This window comes from Labrus mixtus, chromosome 7, assembly GCF_963584025.1.
Source record: "Labrus mixtus chromosome 7, fLabMix1.1, whole genome shotgun sequence".
NCBI lineage: Eukaryota > Metazoa > Chordata > Actinopteri > Labriformes > Labridae > Labrus > Labrus mixtus.
The window spans coordinates 23976653-23998890 of record NC_083618.1 but is presented as its reverse complement, the minus strand read 5'-3'; the positions used below and the strand labels follow the sequence as shown (position 1 = coordinate 23998890).

The 22238-nt window shown below is 44.9% G+C and overlaps 1 protein-coding gene across 5 annotated transcripts in view; it reads right to left on the bottom strand.

The window, feature by feature from the left end:
• LOC132977268 (glutamate receptor-interacting protein 2-like) overlaps positions 1–22238 on the bottom strand; it is a 160848-nt gene that overhangs the window by 89220 nt on the left and 49390 nt on the right. The gene's annotated exons all lie outside the window — the stretch shown is intronic.

Here is a 22238-nt window from a genome sequence, read left to right as displayed (position 1 = left end):
TTCAAATATCGTCTGCAGGGTAAAAAACGTCCATAAGTCAATTTTTCAGCTGTGAAGTATGCACCTCAAGGTCAGAGATTTCTGTCCCCCCCACCCCCTCCTCTCTAGAGTCGATGCTCACGCAGGTTGCCATGTGGTGGACACTGAAGCTTCAGTGTTTATCCAGCTCTGCATCGGTCTGTAAACCTTTCTGTGTTCTAACCTCTCTCCATTTTTCAAAAGCATCTCCAATATGGATCCTAGTTTGAGCACGTTTCTGCTCGTGGAGCTTATTAGAAACATGCAGAGGCTTTTTAGGTCGGGTACAATCACTTCTATCTGAACCACTTCTCTTGCCCGCTTCCATCGCTGCAACACCTGTTGGTTTGACCTGATAACTGCTCTCATATCTGGCAAACCGAGGGGCGTCCAAAACGGTTGGGGAGCATTAAAACCGCCTACCTTTTCTGGTCCAAACAAATCCAGAGCATTCAGGACCAGAATCTAAAGTTAGAAGGAGGACATACTGGCTGCTGCATTGTTGTCAGAGAAGCCAGCACTTCAACATAGCATGTTTCCTTAATGTCTGATCATATAGTAAGGTCACTTCATCATCTCACTCACTACACATCTCACTGATTGGACCTTTAAACACGTTTTACATCATGGAAGAGAAGATTGGGAGAATCCTTTTTGAAGTCGAGTTCTTCTAACACATTTACAGTTGCGGTGAGTAAACGGGTATAGGTCAGGTCAGCATGCAGATCAGAAAGAAATGGTGGTGCCGTACCATTTAATGCTTTGTAGCAGATAAAAGTGAGTTGGATATTGGCCACTTTAGCATAAAAAACAAGTACTGAAACGGTGATGTAGAAAGAAGGAAATCCAGAAAACACCAACAAGACCAAACTTCTGCACCATGGACAGCGACAGTGCTGATTGTCCACTCGAAGGCGGGTATTTTTCCACATACACTTTTTTCAGGAAAACATCTTAGTCCACATGAAAAACCAAAACTGCTCTATTTCTACTGTCATTAGCCAATTCAACAACAAAAACTTGTCTGACCACACCTCCAGGCAATCTCGTTACAGAGTACGGGCGAACCAGCTCACTCAGAGACAACCACGATGTCCTTTACACCTGAACATTTTCTCCCCATTTCTCTGCAACGACCATTTCATTTACAAAGTTTTGTCATCAACCCGATGTCCATCCGGGTCTCGTTGGGGGCGGGGTTTGTGTGGTGGGAGTGTTGTATGAAGCAGCTGTGACCTCAGTCGTCCAATCAGGCGTCTCTGCTCGTCAACAGCGGGAGAGTAACTGTGTGTGTATGTGTGAGCGTGTAAAAAGTCCAGTTAGCATCGTTAGCACCAGCGCTAGTTTGGTTGCGTCTGCTATCACACTAATCTCATGTAAACTTAAAGTGACAGCGTCACACGATGACGTCACACGGAGGAGAAACCTTCGCACAGTGTTTCCCCGTCTACACAGAAACACCTTAAACAGAGTTTCTGCACATCTTCACCCTGGAAGGCGTTTTACAAAAGGAGAGTTTTAGAAGGGTTGTGTTCAAAAATACCCGCCTACATGTGGACGAGGCCTTAGAGTCCCTCACGGAGTTTCTCTTTTGGGTCAAAGGGAGCTAAAACCTGGTACACTCCAGTCCATCACATGGTTAACCAGACGGGCTAAAACCCTGAATCACAGATTCTGCTGAATCCACAGCAGCTTAGAAAGTGTGTCACTGCACAATCAGCAAACGCTTAGAGGCTGCGCTGTGAACTCTGGCAGACTTCAATGTCATTTTTATTTTTTATTTTTTTAACAGAGCCTGCAACCCTTTCACACTTTTAAGGATACTTACATGAAAAAAGGGGCGGCTTGTAATGAGATCTGAAGCCTGGAAATTGTCAATTTGGGTGGAAGATATTAATAATAATAATAATAATTTATACTTTATTGATCCCGTGAGGGGAAATTCGTTTTTTACACTCTGTCTAGTTAACATGCTACACAAACATAGGCCGAAATACACACACATGCACAAACAGGATCCTATGGACATGCACTAATGGAGAGGTCTCAGAGTGAGGGAGCTGCCCACAGCAGGCGCTCCTGAGCTGGTGGGGGGGGTTAGGTGCCTCGCTCAAGGGCACCTCGGCAGTGCTCAGGAAGTGGACTGGCACCTCTCCAGCTACCAGACCAATTTCCGGACTTGGTCCGTGAACCGGTGACCCTCCGATTACCAACCCAAGTCCCTACAGACTGAGCTACTGCCGCCCACACTCATCATGGCTGATGTGTTTTTGTAGCTTTGTGTGAATTATTCAAACAAATCAGCTTGACAAAAGCAAATAAACGTCTTTTCTCAAGCTCAATCTTGTGTTAGATGAATGTGTAGGACTGTGACATGAGGTAGAATCGCTTCATTTTTCTCCCTGCAAAGCACTTCACCCCCTTATTTTTGGGCCTGTTGGGAGGATGACAACCAGGGAATGGCCGAGGTCGGATTCAAACCCAAAGCAGCTGCAACGACGACTTCAGCCTATGGAAATGTATCTGCTATCTAGTCACTCTAGACCACTTTTACTGAGGGGGCCAAACTGGGGCCAGTTGTTTTGTCAGAGGGGAACATTAAACCCAGGTGAAAAAGATGATCGCTTTAAAAATATATTATGCCAAATAACAGCGCACATCATTAAATACCACAACATAAAATACCATGATTTATATTTGTTTCAGTAACAGTATTTAATTCTAGATTGTGAGTGCGGTTGTAGCGTCAAATACAGTGTTTGTGCCATTAGGGTGGGCTCTTCCTTTTGGAGGGGTGGCCACAGGGGGGACCAAGCTCAGTGTTACAGGGGCACTGGCCCCTGTTGGCCCCTGCCTAGAACCGCCCATGCTCGTCTGTGATCCTGGAGGTCGAGATCCACCTGAAGGCAAGCTCTTAAAAGTCTTTGTCAGGCACTGCACACTCTGCAGTAGAAGGAACAAAACATATCCGCTCTCGGTCGTGGCAGCAGCAGCAGCAGCAGATTGGAACGAGCAGCCTTTTTCATCCCCCGAGCTGTCACACAGTGGAAGGCTGCAGAGAACCTGAAGTTATGAAGGGGGGGGGGGCGTCGTTGTAAACAAGCGCGTGTTATCCATCAACATCGCCCGGGTAACATAAAGGTTATAAAAGAGAATCTATAGTCACCAGGCGTCTGTCTTCCACACGGTGAGGCACTGCCGCGCTCGCTTACAGAAACTGTCAGGGAGAGAAGTTTCACAAGTTGGCGTCTGGGGAGAGAAACCGTATCAAGCCTTCATGTGTCGGCGCTGAGATATCTGAGGGGAGGAGAACACAGACGCAAAAAAACCACCATACATCATTCTGATTAGATACCCAGCATGGCACGCCGCTGACAGCCAATCACAATGATGGGTTATGCAATCCATAACAAAGTGAGACGTGGTTAAAGGTGTGTGCAGCTTTTGCCTGGTAACAGCGAGGAGATGCTGAACAACGTGCCTGAAGTTAAAGACATGTTTTCGAACTTCATGTGCAGCGATCACCGGGTCGAGGTGAGTGTTGGAGTCAAGACCGCACTGAAAGAGACCAGGGGATCCAGACCAAGTCAAGAACCGGACCAAGGCAAGGCGAGGCGAGTCTTCAAGGCGAGGCGAAGACCAAGACATTTAGGGATCCAGAACAAGTCAAGGCCAAGACCAAGGCCGGGCGAGTCAACACCAAGATCAAGATCAAGACCAAGACATTTAGGGAATGAGACAAGACCAAGACCAAGACCAAGACCACGACCACGACCACGACCACGATCAAGACCAATACCAAGACCAAGACCAAGACAGGACGAGACAGAGACAAGACCAAGACCAAGACCAAGACCAAGACATTTAGGGATCAAGGCCGAGTCAAGACCAGGACCAAGGCAGGGCGAGACCGAGATCAAGACCTAGACCAAGGCAGGGCGAGATTGAGACAAGACCAAGACCTTTAGGGATCCAGACCAAGTCAAGGCCAAGACCAAGGCCAGGCGAGTCAAGACCAAGATAAAGACATTAAGGGACCGACACCGAGTCAAGACCAAGACATTTAGGGAATGAGACTGTGACAAGACCAAGACCGAGACCGAGACCAAGACATTTAGGGACTGAGGCCAAGTCAAGACCATAAATATCTCTGAATAATCATCATCGTGTGTGCAGCGTGTCCCTCACTTAGACCGTAACACCGGGAAGGTTGAGTCCATAACCGGAGGATAAAAAACATAAACTATGAATGAATTAAATCATCAGGATTGAATCCAGCGTTTCCAGCAGTTTAATCGCTGCAGACTTCCTGCAGAGGTGAATCAAAGTCTCTGCGTCTGCATTTAAAGCAAACATGAGGCTGCACTGAGTGACTGATGGTTGCAGGGATGTTGCATGGTGTTACATTAGACTGCACATGTTTCCATGTTGTTGTGTTTCCAACTGACAGACAAAATGTTAAAATAGAGACTATCATCTCTTATTTATCCTCTGTGATGCAATCTGTGCATGTAAGTCGACGGCTAGCCCAGAGCTAATGTGTGTTTACATTTCCACTTCTCAGCGCCGGGCGACTCCAAGAGGACATGTTCACTTGTAACTGGTCGCCCGAGACGCCGTCACTGAGAGAAAAGTTTTCACCACCTGAGGGGAAACGGTCCTTTCATCTCGCCGTGTGTCAACAGAAACCTTGTGAAGAGAACACTCCTCCGAGAGAAGAGAAGTGGAAGTCTGCCGGCTCCGACTGCAGCCGAGCTTTTTCATCTCTGAGCAGCTGGAAGATAGCGTGACCTCAAACTGTGCGCTCATCCCTATTTCTTCATCTCACTCTCACTCTGAAATTGAGACTGCGACATTGTGTTGGACCTAACTTAAGAATGCTTCTGTGAATGTTTTAAGATCTGCTTCTCACACGGCGGCTGCAAACTGCTCACAGAACATGAAAGTGAATGAGAGAGGAGGCGATGAGCCGCGTTCTAATTCAATCCAACAGTCTGCAGTCATACTCAGCGAGCCGGACGCCGACTCAAAAACAGTTTGCTTCAGATAAAAAATTCATTCTCAAGATGTCCCAGAAGATATTCAGATTGTTTCACAGAAAAGAAGAAGGGTCGCACTGTTTATCCTAAAGCCTTGAGTACGGCCTTGAGTTCTGGCCATCGCCATCTTGTTTTGTTTAAACTGATATTTGGACGTCAGGTTGGAGAGAAGTCAGAGGTTTGAACAGAGGCGGTGCTTGTCAACAGGCAAGACAGGCAATGGCTTTGGGTCCCAGACCAGTAGGAGGCCCAGTAGGAGGCCCCTGAGGGCTGACAAACTTTAAACCACAGCAACGGCTCAAAATTTGCAGATTTAGCAATGACAGTAGGAAACCTCCCTAAGGGGGCCCCATGTGACAGCACTCACTCTTGTCGCTCAGCCACATTCGGCTCTGCTCCGTTTGAAATACTCTCAGAGTCTACTTTCAACAAAGCTCGCCGCAAGCGCCCGTCCATCTGAACAGAGCAGGTTGACTCGGACAGGAAGTGAGACAAGGGCATGCATAAAGCATCCGGTCGATTTCAAAATAAAACACAATATACGGACTCAGGATAGTTTATCCAATCACTCGCCACTGACTGCACAGCATGTCTGAATGATCTGATTTTTGTTCAGCAGTTAATGGGTGTATAGTTTACTTTAAACCTACTTTGCTGGAAATACATTGGATTTTTATCTCTACTCTTCTTCTGGTCTTTCTTCTGCTGCAACACTTGAATCCCCCCTCTGGAGATCAATAAAGGATTATCTTATCAACATTGCGTCGGTGTAGCGTCTTTAACTGGATTTGGATCTTTGGGATCGTTGCCGATGCAGCAGGAACATTTTTATTGGAATATTATAACGGGGAGAAGTCAATAAATCTTCTAATGGTAAATCCAAAGACAATAACAATCGTTGTTTGCTGTCGGTCTGACAGATGTGTAGATTGTGGCTGCTGTGGTGGTCGGATCTTGAAATGTTTTACACGATCCGAATCACATGAATCTTAGCTTTCTCATGATCTGTGGCATGAATGTAAATAATCATGAAGACCTTCAGAAAAGAACAGTAAGCATAGGCTACATAACACCGTGTTTCAGTTAAGTACACTTAAGCTGCAGTCAGCATCTGGTGAAGAGGCTTAAACAGACTCTTGGTCCCATCTTTAATATTCATGCAGCGCTCTCCTCCTCGGACACACGTCTCCTGTTCCGCCTCGTTTACCATCAGCCTTCATCAGCGGCATGCACACTGGCAGCAGACTTTAGCATACATTACAGGAAAGATAAACTGTTGGGCAGCCAGAACATCCACGTCAGAATCATAAGCGCTCCATCAAATCCCGTCATCTGAGTTATCTTTGTCCAAGTCCTGATGCTCAACAAACATGGTGGAACAAAACGTACCTATGCTAAGTCAGCAGTTAACATTAAACTCACTGTCACAGTCACAGTTAGTCAAATGTGCTCTCCTTGTGATGTCACAGTGGGATTCTGGTAAAAAACAATCCCCTCCACTCCCCTGGTATCTCCACCAATGGACTCCACCCCCAGCCTAGAACAAAACAGATGGTCTGACAGATGTGTAGATTGTAGCTGTTGTGGTGGTCTGACAGATGTGTAGATTGTAGCTGCTGTGGTGGTCTGACAGATGTGTAGATTGTAGCTGCTGTGATGGTCTGACCTGCACACATGGTTATAAGGTCACCTTAATGCAGACTTAATGATGGAGAAAAAGGATGGATTAAGTCCTACCAGAGAATAAAATTATATTCCAAGTCTAGAAGACAAATATTCAAATGTTGTGGTTAAACTCAAATAAGACTTTGTCTGCTGTCACAGTTAGTCAAATTTACTCTCCTTGTGATGTCACAGTGGGATTCTGGTAAAAAAAAAAAAAAAAAAAAAATCCCCTCCCCTCCCCTGGTATCTCCACCAATGGACTCCACCCAGAGCTCATTGCATTTAAAGAGACACACACACCAAAACGGAGCGTTCTGAGAGAGCTGGTTTATACAGGGTCACAAACCTCCTCTGGTGCTTGATTCATGTTATATTTTGACCAAAGCACAGCACAGATGTTTCATTTAGACCACAGGGGACTGTTTGAAAAGGTGGAGAAGGGGGAGAATATGTCTTCTTTAATATCTGTCTTCTTACAAATGGACCCAGTGTCTTTGTGTCCGTCACTCTCTTCTGTAAAGAAAAGTCTCTGGCCGTCCTGCCGTTGACCCGTTCTTTCAGTCGGGGCTCAAACCTCGGATCAAAGTGGCTGACTCGTCAGGTGCATGATAACACTTCCCTCATGTTTATTTCATGTTGTCAAACATGCTCGTCTCTCCCTCAGGTATTTCCCCACCCGAGCGCTGTGCATAAGCCGTGTGCAAATGTAAAGGTTTGCATGGAGAGCGGAAAAAGACGGTGCCCGCTCAGCTAGACATAAAGTGTACGGTGAGGTCATCAGCAGCGCGGAGCAGAACGGTGATGAGACGTGAAATGATCAGAATAATTTAAGAAAAGTCCTCCATCTTTTTGTCTTTAACAAGACACCATGGTGTTAGTGTTGGAGTCAAGACCACATGAACCCGAGACCAAGACCTACCCAAGGCCAGAGTGCTCAGAGACCAAGACAAGACCAAGACCAAGACATTAAGGGATCCAGACCGAGTCAAGACCAAGGCAGGGCGAGGCCGAGACAAGACCGAGACATTTAGGGATCAAGACCAAGACCAAGACCAAGACCAAAACCAAAACCAAAACCAAAACCAAGACCAAGACCAAGACCAAGACCAAGGCAAGGCGAGACAGAGACAAGACCAGGGAAGGGAGAGACCGAGTATAGACCAAGACCAAGACCAAGACATTTAGCGATCGTAACCGTGTGAAGACCAAGACCAGGGCGGGGCGAGACAGAGACAAGACCAGCGAAGTCGTAATCTGGGGGCGGGGGAAGATGAAATAAGTTATTTGTTCTTTTAAAAAGTGGCATTTTCTGTCTAATCACAGTACAGACGTCAGTTGTGTACTTTTTATGTGTCATTTACTCCCGAGGATACAAAGCTGTGTGTGTGTGTGTGTGTGTGTGTGTGTGTGTGTGTGTGTGTGTGTGTGTCAGGGTCACACATCCTGCCGTGTGATTGTAATGACACTTCCATTCATCCCTCCACTTTTCAGCCTTTGCAGTGACGCCTGAATGCTTCTCAGGTGTCACCGGCCTCTGTGCTGACTCCTTTTACCTTTTCATGGTGAACAAGTGCTGAGCTATCGCTGTCGGAGCGTTTCTCCCCTCGTCGAGCCGCACAGGGCCACTGAGTGACTCATCGCATGATTCAAAACAAGCCAGCAGATGATGTGGAGGCAGATAGTTTCTCTCTCTATCTCTCCCTCTCTCTCTCTCTCTCTCTCTCTCCCCCTCTCTCGAATCAAACACGCCCACGTCTTTTCTTTCTCTTGGTCACATTAACATCGTCCCACCAGGTGTGTCAAGTTGATTACTGCAAATCGAACGCAGCATCTTCTGCTGGGGACATCGACTGACAGGAACGAAGTGTTCATCATACACACACACACACACACACACACACACACACACACGCACACACACACACACACACACACACACACACACACACACGCACACAGAAGAAAACACAGCTAACTCACACTGACAGCTCGGAGCTCAAACAGCTTCCTGCAGAGCTCCTCAGTCACTCAGGGTTTTTTTACTTCCTGGAGCAGTAAAGACTCCCTGCTGGGATCTAATCGAAGGAGTGAAGCTGCAGCTCTAATCGAATCAGAAAGCCTCGAGTTAACAACTCAGGTGTGGGGTGTAACAGTGTGTCTCAGGCAGGACCGGGACTGTTGTGTTCACATCATTTATGTCCAGCTCTGATCAGTGCAGAGATCTCGTCTCTTTGAACTTTTTCAAATATTCCAAGTCTAGCAGACAAATTCAAATGATGTGGTTAAACTCAAATAAGACTTTGGATCAATCAGCGCAAAAACAAAAAAAAACATTCAGTCGACTATAGGCAACATCTGAAGAATCAAGTTCGACTATGTAAGTCCTTACTCGGGGACAGGCCTAGTATTTGGAAAACAAAACAAACAGGTGTTTTTCTGATCCTCCTCTGACTCTGACTGAATTCCTATAAACCTGCAGTGACTCCCAGGAGGAAAAAACATGTACAGAACTGAGAGCTGTTTTAAAAATCGTACGGACACTGATGGGCAGGCCGAGTAATCCGAGGCTCCCGTGTCTCTCCTCCTCATCCCCTGAGGGCTCCACAGACCACATGCTGAGGTATCGAGCAGCTTCAGAAACATCTGAAAGAAGAACGAGGCCTGCAGCAAAGACACTTCACAAGAATTTATTCAGCTCCACAAGTCGGCCTCTACCTTCAGAAGCTGCTCATCGTTTAACGAGCCAGAGTGTGCGATTAAAGGGCTTTCTACCTCTTCTCTCTCTTTGTTCTGTCTTTCTTTCTCCTGAAGTGACTGGGAAGTGATTGAGAGGTGGACATGGATTCAAACCTTTCAAAATGAATGAAGAGAAAACTAGAAGGGCTGCAGCAGCATCTATAGCTAAGAGAGGTTTCCCTGCAGCAGAGTGCACCGAGAGTTAACAGCCTCTCCAGAAACATGAGTCTAAAACATCCACGTTTGAAAAGAGCTTCAGTATGTCTTGATTTGAGATTCCCATAGACTCCACTGTGAATAATGGATTACAGATCTGCTGACTTGAAGGTGGGATGCTCCGGATGAGGCGAGCGCTCGGACGGCAGCTGTGCAGGGAGTGAAGCAAATCTTCTTATCAGGCCATGACGAGGACACATGGACAATTTGAATAATTTTACTTCGCTTCAGATTTATCTCATCATCCTCTCCCTCGACTCTGAAGGAGTTCCTGTGTTTCAAATCAGACGTGCTGCAGTGAGAGACACGTTTGTTACATGCAGCTTTTCTTTAATCCTCATGACAGCAAATGATGCACTCGCATGTCTCCATTCTATCAAATCAATTATCAAATGAAAACTTTTCAAAAATGACATGATATCATAAAGATGCATGTTTTAACGGAGCAATATGTAACTCTGACCCCTAGTGTTTAAAATGGGTACTGCAGACTCAAAACCTTGTAGAGAGCTGTCTCCCCCCGCCCCCTCCTCTCTAGAGTCGATGCTCACACAGGTCACCATGTGGTGGACACTGAAGCTTCAGTGTTTATCCAGCTCTGCATCGGTCTGTAAACCTTTCTGCGTTCTAACCTCTCTCCATTTTTCAAAAGCATCTCCAACATTGATCCTAGTTTGAGCACGTTTCTGCTCGTGGAGCTTATTAGAAACATGCAGAGGCTTTTTAGGTCGGGTACAATCACTTCTATCTGAACCAGTTCTCTTGCCCGCTTCCATCGCTGCAACACCTGTTGGTTTGACCTGATAACTGTTCTCATATCTGGCAAACCGAGGGGCGTTCAGATCATTCAGGACCAGAATCTAAAGTTAGAAGGAGGACATACTGGCTGCTGCATTGTTGTCCGAGAAGCCAGCACTTCAACATAGCATGTTTCCTTAATGTCTGATCAGTAAGGTCACTTCATCATCTCACTCACTACACATCTCACTGATTGGAGATTTAAAGCAGATGTTTATACACTTCATGTTGCTTCACATCTTTTTTTTTTATTCCTAGTCTTTCTTCTACTCTTGTAAAAAATGTTTTACGCTATATTTAAATTGTACCTTTTTATGTTTTTGCATAGTGCAGTCTTGTTTGTCCACATGCACAAAAGATGCAAACGAGTATGTGCACGCTTGCTGCAAAAGTCCTCCCACAGTTATAAAAGGAAGCTTTTGATGAACGCACACACGCACACAAACACCCACACACGCAGGAATAAAGAATTCCTTGTGAGTTCTGCTAGACTTAATTAGCATCGTGGACACACACACAGACACACACACACAGACACAGACACACACACACACACACACAGACACAGACACATACACAGACACACACACACACACTCGAAATATGCTGCAGTTAATGAAGCATGCTGGGAAAAAACACGGGGCTCATTATTTCTTTCAGAAAGAGGAATATGAATCAGGAATGTGTCAGGATTGATTATTTTAAAGTTAATACAAACAGTTGTTCATGTTAAGATGTATAAATATCAATAACCTACATTTAAAAATGAAGATCAGAAAATTTGTGTGATAGAGCCGCCGTCTGATGTGAAGCTCTTTGATTTTTTCCGTCGATGAATAACAAAAACTCAACTAACAAAACTCTGAATGCTGAGACTTTGTCAGCTCCAGAAAAGAGTGTCTGATGAAGTACGATCAAATGCTATAATTAAATATCTCTTTGGTATGTATATATATATGGGCGTCATGGTAACAGTTTGATACCAAAACACACACTACACATGCTAACAGGTTGCTAACAACGGGCTAAAGATGCAGAGTCAGATTAGCGCCAAATCAGGTAATATTACTGAATTTTGTCAGTTGGTTAGCCTCTTCGTTGCCGGCTTTGCCATCTTCTGATTGTCAACAACTGCCCATTTTTAACCGTACAGCTCCACTGTTTTAGACGAGGACGCTAGGGGTCGCACTGGAGCATTCAACTCGCCGCTTGATGGTCGTATAAAAACTGAAAAGTGGGCTGGTTCTCATTTACCCTCTTTTTTTCACTGTAGGTTACGCAATAGGTGAAGTAGCCTCAATGAAAGCACCTGATTGGATAAACATGTGCATAGTCTGGGCGGTCCCTGGAGTCATTTGCATAGAATAAAGCTCTGGTCGATTCTAGTCTGGTGAGCGTGCCGGAGCCCCTCTCGAAACTCGCCGCAACGATCCCAAAAATGTACTGTGGGACTGCCTCTCCGGCTCTCCATAGGAAATGAATCTTTTACAACAGTGCATTTGCATGTAGAGACCGTCGGTGGGTTTACATATTGTTGCTTTAAAGAAACAACATTTCCTTCGGCCAGTGACAGAAGATAAAAAAACAACACAGAAAGAGTCTGAATCGTGCAGCAGAACATGCCAACACCCTTAACTTTTCCTTTAGTTTCATACAAAATAAAAGTGACACATTCCTCAGGAGAACTGCCAATTCAGTGAATCATGTTGTTAAGCGTCCTGAAATTCAGTTAGTTCCAGCTGAACGACCGTTTCGATGTGATGAGCTCAGACTCAACGAGCGTCTACAATTATTTAACCTGGATAAGCTTTGTTAAAGTCAGAGAGGAAACTTCAGCTGGAGAGGCTTTTACAAATAATTTCTGGGGATTTTATGGAAAAAAATAAATGCAATTACAGAACTACAAAAAAAACTGATAAAACAGAAGGAAAATGAAGGCGCTTAGTTTGTGCTTTAAGGAAATTTTCTTTAACTGTCGAAACAGTTGGAGTATCATGGGAATCTTAAAAACCTGAATCAGCTGCAGTGTTTCAGTGAGTGAGCTGACACAAAGACGGCTTCAGCTCACCGTTTACAGCCTCCTCCGTAATAAGCCCTCCAGCAGTTCGCCTTCGTTTATTAACCTAACGCGGTGTGAGAGCGTTCACTTCTCTGAGTCTGTAATGGAATGAAGTTATAACAGCGTGAGTCCTCGGGGTCCACCTCGCCTTCATCTCTCCGTCAAGACACGATGCGGTCGCTGCTGGATGGTCAAAGGCTAACAGCATGAGTCCAGAAAGCAGCTGTGAGGTGTGTGTGTGTGTGTGTGTGTGTGTGTGTGTGTGTGTGTATGGGGGGGGGGGGGGGTTACTAAAGGTCACTGCTTTACAAACATTATTATCTGTTCTTTGTCACTTCGCCTGGTCCAGGTAAAGTCAACTTTCTTCTTCACCTCATCCAGTTACTCAGCCCGGTCTGCGGCCCTAACTGCCAATTTCCACACAGTCCGTGCACGCGTCGTCCCATCAGCGCCACATCTTTGCTCCGTTGGACAGCGCCTGCACCACTGGGTCAAATTCTGGAGCTTGAACACAGCCATGAGCAGCTGTACAGACAGATGTAATGTTGATCAACTGAAAATATGATCTTGAGTCCATATGTTGTGTTTTATTTTGAAATTGACCTGTGCGTTTCCTTGTCTGACTTCCTGTCCGGGTCGTTCTATTCTGTCCAGTTTGACGCGTGCCTGCAGCGTACACCCTCAAAAACAGACTTGCAAATGGAACAAATAACACACTCAGTGAGGCTTCAAAAACCCAAATTCACTAAGAGATGGAGTCCAGCCATGACGTTGCTAATGCAATAAAAAAATAATTTAAAAAACCAAACAAAAAAAACCCTTTATCTTAACATTACCTAGGGCAGGGTGTCTTGTATGTGTGTTTTTCTGCTTTTTTTTCTTTGTAGTTGTCGTTTTTTTTTTTTGCTTTTCTTTATTCTGTACTGTGCCAAAAATTTAAATAAAAAATAAGTTGGAAAAAAAACCCAGACTTGCAGCGTATTTGAAACAAAGCAGAGCTTATGGCGCTGCTGGCACGCTTTGGAGACGGACTGCGGTGCTGGATGTGGAAACACAATGATTGACTAGGGTGGCAGCGAATGCCGGTGTAGTGCGCAGCGCTGACGGAGTACTGTGGAAAATGTGGAAATTGGGGGTTAGTGTTCTTAATGTGATGCATTAAAAACAGTGTGGGTGGGATGAGTCATCTTCAGCACAGAGTCCGGTCATGTGATAGAAGAGAGAACGGGGTCTTTATTAAAATCTCTAAAGACGGGGCGCTGGTGGTGCAGTGGTGCAGTGGTTAGTGCGCTCGCCCCATGTATGGAGGCTGTAGTCCTCCAAGCGGGCGGCCCGGATTCAAATCCGACCTGTGGCTCCTTTCCTGCATGTCATTCCCCTCTCTCTCTCTCTCTCTCTCTGATTTCCAACTCTATCCGCTGTCCTGTCTCTCCAATAAAGGCACAAAAAGCCCCAAAAGAGACAGAAACAATATGAACTCCTCTTTGGACTTTTGTTAAAGAAGAACACGTGAGGACAAACAGAGAGCAGGTTGTGTTTGTTGTGCAGAGCAAAGATTTAAACCCGCTTTCCTTCAGGACTGATGCGCGGCTGGATGAGGTCGCGCATCGTCTCAGCGGAGACGTAAAGCCGCTTTGGAAAGCAAATTAGAAACTCCTGAAATATCAAACGGGAGTCTTTGGTGCCGTATTAGCGCCGAATAAAGAAAGCGTCCACACACAGAAATGAGATCTGCACGAGTGTGTTTGAAGTCCTTGAAGTCACGGCGCGGCCTCGGTGATCCGCCGCTCGCCACACAAAGAGCAGGCTTTACTGTTTGCCCCGCTGCATTCACCACGAGCTCCTTTTTTTTTTCTTTTCACAGCAAATGAACAACTTGTGACTCATATCTGCTCCTCCAAAAATACCCCCTGAATGTTTGAGGAAGGCGTGTATGAAAACTCTTGCTTCCTCCGACTCGGCTCAGAGCTTCGGCGCTGTTATTAGTAGCGAGATAATTATCCTGCGATCACTGCAATTATTGAATTACTGTGATGATACTCAGCATATTCACACTGACAGAACGACTGTGTCTACACTTGAGTCAAGGACTGACAGACCTTTGAGTCTTCAGATTATCTTCCTCCTCCAATCAGATGTCTGCTCTTGAATATGTTTTGTGATTATTTCTTGTAAACAAATCCATCCATGCATCCTTCCATCCGTCCGTCCGTCTGTCCTCCCCCTCCTTCTTTCTCCCTCACCTTCCTTTTCCTCTAATGAGCGATATGTCGTTTTGTCTCTGCTCCAGATATGTCACAAATCTCTCCTGACACAATCAAACATTAATCACAAACGCACACGCTGTGAAAATCCCCTCGCCTCGGAGCCTTCTGAGCAGTTTGATCATCTGATCAGAACCGACGCTGCAGCTTCCCTGCCCTCGCTGTCTCCTTCCTCCCTTTCTTCTGTCTGTCTGTCTGTTGGTGCAGGTAATCGTGTGTTTAAAATAACCTCCTGCAGATCTTGGACCCCCCACAGGGCCGTGTAAATGTTCCCACAGGGGTTCAAACCAAAGAACGATACATGAAGCTCTTTGCTAAAGCAGATAAAACAGAGAGCAATGGTTTGATTAAGATATAGACGGAGGGTAAAAAGTGTGATTCCTCTCTGAACTGACGGAGAAATCTGATCATATAAAGAACGAGACGGGAGCGTCTTTAGAGCAGGAGTCCTCGTCTGCGGAAAATAAAAAGCTGAGACACAAAGTCTGCAGTTATACACATCTGTTAGATCGGTCTGTAGCAAGCAGCAACCCTGGGTGCTAAATAATGAAGCAAATGTAGAAGTGTAAAAAATCCTGCAGTTCCTCGAGTGTCCACTAGAGGCTGGCTGCAGAAGCACAGGAAGTCACATACGCACCCATTCTAAAAAGCCTGTTTTTACAGCAGAGATTAACATGTTTACAGCCTGGTTCAAAAAAACAAATAGGTCTGATTAGCTCATGTCTCGATCAACACACACTGTACGGGGGGTGAATGTTTTGATGACTTATCAGTTTTGATTTGATGAAGAGTTATTCACAATAAGGCGTGTAGCTGACTTGATTGACAGGTGGGCGCGGTGTAACGGTTTGTCAGGAGGTTTAAAACCCGCCTCAGTTCCAGCTCTCAGCCTGTCGTTAGGTTGACTGAAAGTTAGATTGAGACAGCATTTCCAGCATGGAGACCGCCGCCATCAATGTTGTACCGGGACGCCACCGCAGTAATGACGGATTGTCATTGAGGTTTTTAATTCCCGGATCCTCACAGTGAATGTAATCCGTGCAAACAGAGACTCATATCTGATCGCTGTTTCATGCTAATGTGCGGGGTGATGATGTATTGACGTCCGTCTGGATGAATGTAAACATCCACGCGTCAGCTGTTATTTGTTTTCTTTCTGACGGTAATGATGACAGAGCAATCATTCAGCGGCTCTCGGATCAATTCTCGATCCATAAATTTGAGCCTGACTGCTCCCACAAACCGATCAACACAGTCGATGCAGTCTGGAGAGAAGAGGTTTATAAGTAGAGGTTCATGAAATCAGAAGTTTCTGTTCATGGCTGAAATAAAAAAGAGAGAACAAAATGTGTCAAATTGACTTGCTTCATGTGTTTCCCTCTCATCGATGTCTGCAGCTATTTTGAGTAAACTGGTTGTATTCAGCTCATGCTCTACACGAGGAAAGCGCCCTGCTACAGGCTGAACAGGAAACACTACAACAGATCATCTGCTCAGTTTTTTGAGTCGGGTATGGCTGCATCCTGGCGCTCTCTCGTCTGTGTGCTGTCGTCTCGTGCTCTGGCGCACCCGCTCCTCCACAAGTTTACAACGGCAAGTGCGCTGGGTCAAGAGGTAGTTTACGAACTTGAGCATTAATGAATATTTACAGTCTATGATTAATTCAAACATTACCACCGCGCCAAAAGAAGACAAGAGTGTAGAAGACGGTGAAGAAGGTGGAGTCCCACGCCCGAGGTTTACAAGAAGCCTAAATGAATGTATGAATGAAAAGACATTTAAATGAGTCATGCAGAGGGGAGAGTTAGAGCGCCGTTCTTTTTCAACAGCTGAACCGACGCTGCAGATTGAGCTGTGTGTTTATATATAACTCAAAAAGCACATATACATATAGAATGGGGACATTTCTTATTTTGTATTTAGTCTTGAATGTATCAGCACCTAGTATGTTTGTAATATATCACATGTACACTACTTCACTCCATACTACTACATCCAGGTGAGAGCACACAGACGAGAGCAGCCAGGCTGCAGACACACAGTCTTGGGTTTTTCTACAGCTGGATGTGAAACCGGCATCAGTCAGCAGAGGGCGCTGACGGCACAGAGAGAGGAGGAAGAGGAGGAAGATGAAAGGAGAGGAGGACGGAGAAAAGTGGAAAGGAGGAGAGATGCTGGGAGGAGAGGAAGGAAGAAGTGGTTTGTGCAAGAAAGGATGAAAGATATTAAGAAGAAGAACACAAAGAAAAAATCATTGAGGACATGGAACATGAGAGAGAAAAAGTATGAGGGGGAATGTGCTGAGAAGAAGAGGCGGAGTAAGAGAAGGAGGAGGGGAAATGTACGGTGGCTGGGAAGTGCAAAGCAAAATTTTGAAACACTTTTGCAAAATTTGAGACAAATTTACATTTTCAAAAACATTTTTACATTTCATAAAACAAAATTACAAAACCAAAACACTTTAAACCGAGGAAAAAATATATATATTTTATAAAACAAATTTACAAGTGGCAAAACACTTTTACCAGTCCCAAAACAAATTTACAAAGGCCAGACTCTTGACGGAAAGGGTAGGTACCAAATACCAGAAGTGATGTGTTTTTTCCTCGGTAAAAGTGTTTTGGTTTTGTAATTTTGTTTTATGAAATGTAAAAATGTTTTTGAAAATGTAAATTTGTCTCAAATTTTGCAAAAGTGTTTCACACTTTGTAATTTTGCTTTGCACTTTCCAGCCACCGTAGAAATGAAAAGAAAGATATAAGACGAGAGTAAAGCTCACCCTGGAGATTGAGTTGTTGGACTTTAGATAGAAGAAGAAACACAAGGTTTAAAAGACAGACGTCTGTCAGTGGTGCTGCAGAAGAGTTTTCAGTTTGATTTATGAAGCAGGTTTTAGAACAGGTCAGCCCAATGGGCTTTACACCAAAAACAGTTTCCACAGTCATGAATGAGAGACAGAAACCAAATCAATAAAGTCATACACACACACACACACACACACACACACACACACACACACAGTAACTATTGGTGCACTTGGGAGAAAATAGAGACAGCTGTGATGGACCTCAGGTCAGCAGGAGGTTTGTTCCAGAGAGACGAGGACCACAGTAACTAAAAACCCCCTCTCAGGACTTTGATCGTATTCTGGGCACGTCTAAAAGTCATCACCTGATGACCTGAGGGGCGGGGGCGGGACCTGTGAGCAGGTCAGAAATCATGAATCACTTCTGTATGCATGCAGAGCATGCGCAATGAAATCAACCTGTGGTGAAGCAATGTTGTTGTTATTTATTAGCTAATGGTTTTAATAGAAGTGTTCATTTTTCAAGGTTATTTGGACATTAAATCAGGATCTAAACTACCTCTCCCCATAGCGTTCCACAAAATATTTCTCTAGCCCTCTTCAGACCGCCGTTTCATTATTCATATTTACGCCCCTGTGTCATTACGCCTTCTATCTGTAATGGGGGGGGAAGTGATCCCGTTTTCAGAGGAAGTAAGTCTCCTAGTAAGTAAAGAGGAGAGACGGTTTCAAAGGGGGAGCACAGTGCTGTGTGTGTGTGTGTGTGTGTGTGTGTGCGTGTGCATGTCTGACTGTGTGTGTATGTGGAGCTCCCGCTGTGCCGTGTTTCTACGATGCCGAAACACAATGTGACCTCACAGACTGGGGCGCCGACATTACAGCGTCAGGGTCAACATGAAGGTACAAAGACGTGATGATGGTGGAGCAGATTGGAAAGGGCGACTGTGGCCTTTACAAAAACAAACAGAAAAACAGTTTCATACCTGTAGACAAACGCTCGGGTAGATTTACTGAAAACCTGACTCATATTTATTCATTTAAATTTATTTAACCAGGAGAACCATCTAATTTTAGCATCTAATTTTTACAAGAGTGTCCTGGCCAAGAGGGGCAGCAGCACAACAAAGAGTTACAGACAAAAAACACAGAGTAATTACAACACAGTGTAACATGTCCTGAGTCACAGAGCTGAAAGTCATTAGTCAAAGGTCTACAAACTGAAGCATCTTCCTCACACACCTTCAATCTACTTTTAAAATTATTTAAAGAAACAAGCTCCCGCAGACACAAATCATCCTGCAGGAGATTCCAGGCCGCCGGAACAGCGTACCTGAAACTCCTTTTCCCCATTTCAAGACGCCCTTTGGGAACAGATAACAACAACAAGTTTTGTGACTGGGCTGCAGAGCAAAGGCTGTGGCTTCTAGCACTTTTCACATGAATACAGTTACACCAGTATGCGGGAAGCAGGTTAAGTAAAGCCTTATAAATAAGGACATGCCAATGAGTTTGTCTACACTGAGACAATGCAGGCCAGCCAACTCGATCATACAGAGTACAATGATGAGTCAGGGCCCTGAGATTTTTTATAAATCCATGATATACAGTATCCAGAGATTTTAGGCACTGAGAAGATGCATGCAGATATAAAACATCACCATAATCAATCAGGGGCATGAAAGTAGCAGCAACAAGTTGATTTTTTGCAGCAAAAGAAAGACAAGATTTGTTTCTGAAATAAAAACCTTCTTTAGAAGTTGCTGAATATGAAGCTTGAAAGACAGAGTATCATCAATTACGAATCCAAGGTATTTATAAGATGATACAGACTCAAACACATCACCTTGAGATGTAACAATAGAAGGCAGGTTTAACGGCTTTTTTTCAATTTTATTTCCTGCAGAGTGTCCTGTACAGAATCAAAGGTATTTTGTAAGTGACAGAGAGAGAGATGCTGTGTAGGAGCAGAGCAATAAATAACAGTATCATCCGCATATAAATGACAATTTCCATCTGGAACATTGTGACCGATACTGTTAATGTAAAGTGTAAATAACAGTGGTCCCAGGACCGAGCCTTGTGGCACACCATTTTTTTATTTCAAGACAACTGGAAGTAATGCCATCGACCTGCACACATTATGATCTGTTTGATAAATAATTTACAAACCAACATATATATAGGTTTTAAAAACAGAAAACTTTTACAAGGCCTCCAAATCAAACTCTCAAACTCTCTCAACCACCTTGACCCCATCTACAGGTACGCCATCCATTCTCAGCTTCAGTAATTCAAACTGACAGTGGCGTGCTTCTGATCCAAATGCTGACTCTACATGTGGTCGAGCTGGACGCTCAGACAGAAGACATCAAACGACAGGAGGAAGCTATTTCTGTCCCCTGACATCCGAGAGGATGCAACCGAAGAAAGAGATGTTCTCGTGTCATCGCTCCGTCTTACCATCTCTCTCCTCTTCAGATCACAACCATGCAAAATAAAACTCTCTCTCTACCTCGAGGAAAAACACAAACACGTCGTTTACACAAATTATGAACGATGATTATGCAAAAATATTCAGAAACAACATTTACTTTAGTTCATTGTTTTCATTTGTTATGTTAAATTATACAAATACGATCATTAAGAGAGCTCAATCGGTACTCGGGGGGCCTGCAGCCAATCCCAGCATTCATTGGCCGAGAGGCAAGGGTTACACCTGTCAATCACAGGGCTGACATATAGAGACAGCGGGCTGCAATTACAGACAATTTAGAGTCACTAGTTAACCTAACGAGCATGTCTTTGGACTGTGGGAGGAAGCCGGAGTACCCGGAGAGAACCCACACATGCACGGGGAGAACATGCAGACTACACACAGAGAGACTCCTGTCATACTGGGATTCAAACCAGGAACCTCCACACTGTGAGGCAACAGAGCTAACCACTGCAGCACCGTACTGCAAACATGTCTCTTTAATATGACATGAATTAAACCTCCAACACCCGCAGTAACACCCACACACACTCATTCTTTAACCAGATCTGCACTACTCAGCGTCTCTCAGACTTTGTGTGTGAAGAGAGAGAGGGAGAGAGAGAGAGAGAGAGAGAGAGAGAGGAGGTGAGAGAGGGAGAGGGAGAGAGAGAAAGGGAGAGAGAGAGAGAGAGAGAGGGAGAGAGAGAGAGAGAGAGAGAGAGAATAAATATGATGTGAGTTTCACACAGCGCTGACACGGTCAATAAAACATCTTGTCAAGTTCTCAGTGTGTGTGTGTTTGGTGTGTGTGTGTGTGTGTGTGTGTGTGTGTGTGTGTGTGTGTGTGTGTGTGTGTGTGTGTGTGTGTGTTTGCACTGAGCCACAGCAGAGCTCTCCTTCTGTTTGGGTCTGCCTGAGCAGCAGCAGCAGCAGAGAGGAGCCTCTGCAGCAGCCTCAACGTGTTTCATTCTCTCGGTTTAAGAAGGCTAAGCTCCGCTGACACTGTGTGGGCTACAAGCTCCATCTGAAAACACAGGAGCAAAGTCAGGTCTTTAAAAACACACACAATGGAACACACATCACCATCTTCCACTGCAGGCTCACAGCTCGGGGAACAACACAAAGCCAACTGCTCTTATCTCAAAATAAGTAAGAATGTTAAACCTGCTGCCATGTACGACAGGAATAAGATGTTTACTCTGTCATCCAGGTGACTCTGTTATGTAACTAGAGCATCTCTAATAGTTAAACGCGGTAAATTTAACCAACAAGGTAGTCGACCACATGATTCTTTTTGGTTTCCCTCTGACTTTGAGGAAAGTGTTGTAACAGCTTTATCCTTGAAGACAGTTTTGATGCACCGCCACTCGAGTCTAACTCTCTGCAGAAACGACCTCTCGTGCAGAACAGCTGATCAAACACTTTAGATGCATTTATTTCCCATTAATCTCCAGATCAAGCTGCCGGCTGTGAGTGAAGATGAAGCTGTTCTGACTGGAGAGACGGAGCGAAATTAAAGTTCACATCCAATCTAAACTGCTTTGACCTGACAACAAAAAAAAGTCAACTTATGGGTGTTTAGATGCACTCGGCCTGTGCTATTCTGCTTCCTAATGCACTTTGTTTTGTTCACTTTTAAAGGTGGAGTCAGTAGAAATGTTTGTAAACATTCAAACATGGCCCCTCCTCCTGGGTTCATCACCCCCAGAGTTAGTGTTGTTATATAACAAAGGAGCCCACGTAAGAATGGAAACAAAACTTCCCATGAACATGAGCGGACATGCTGAGTCAGCACCCTGAGGTGGCTGCTGTGCAAATTAAAATCTGCTCCCTTTCTGTGTTTTTTTTTTTTTTTTTTTTTTGCTGAAGCTAATTTCACTGTGAGAGAGACAGAGAGGGAGAGGGAGGGAGAGAGAGAGAGGGAGAGGGAGAGAGAGAGAGAGAGAGGGAGGGAGAGGGAGAGAGGGAGAGGGAGAGAGAGAGAGGAGGAGAAAAAGAAAGAGAGGGAGAGAGAGAGAGATGTATGGAAGGTGAGCTCAGAGCTGGAGGGGGCGAGCGTGTTTTTTCTCAGTCAGCGTGGACAAACTTCACCTGCAGCCAGTAATACCTCTCCAGGTTCGGTGTGGGAGAGAGAGAACATGACCTGAAAACACTCGGGACT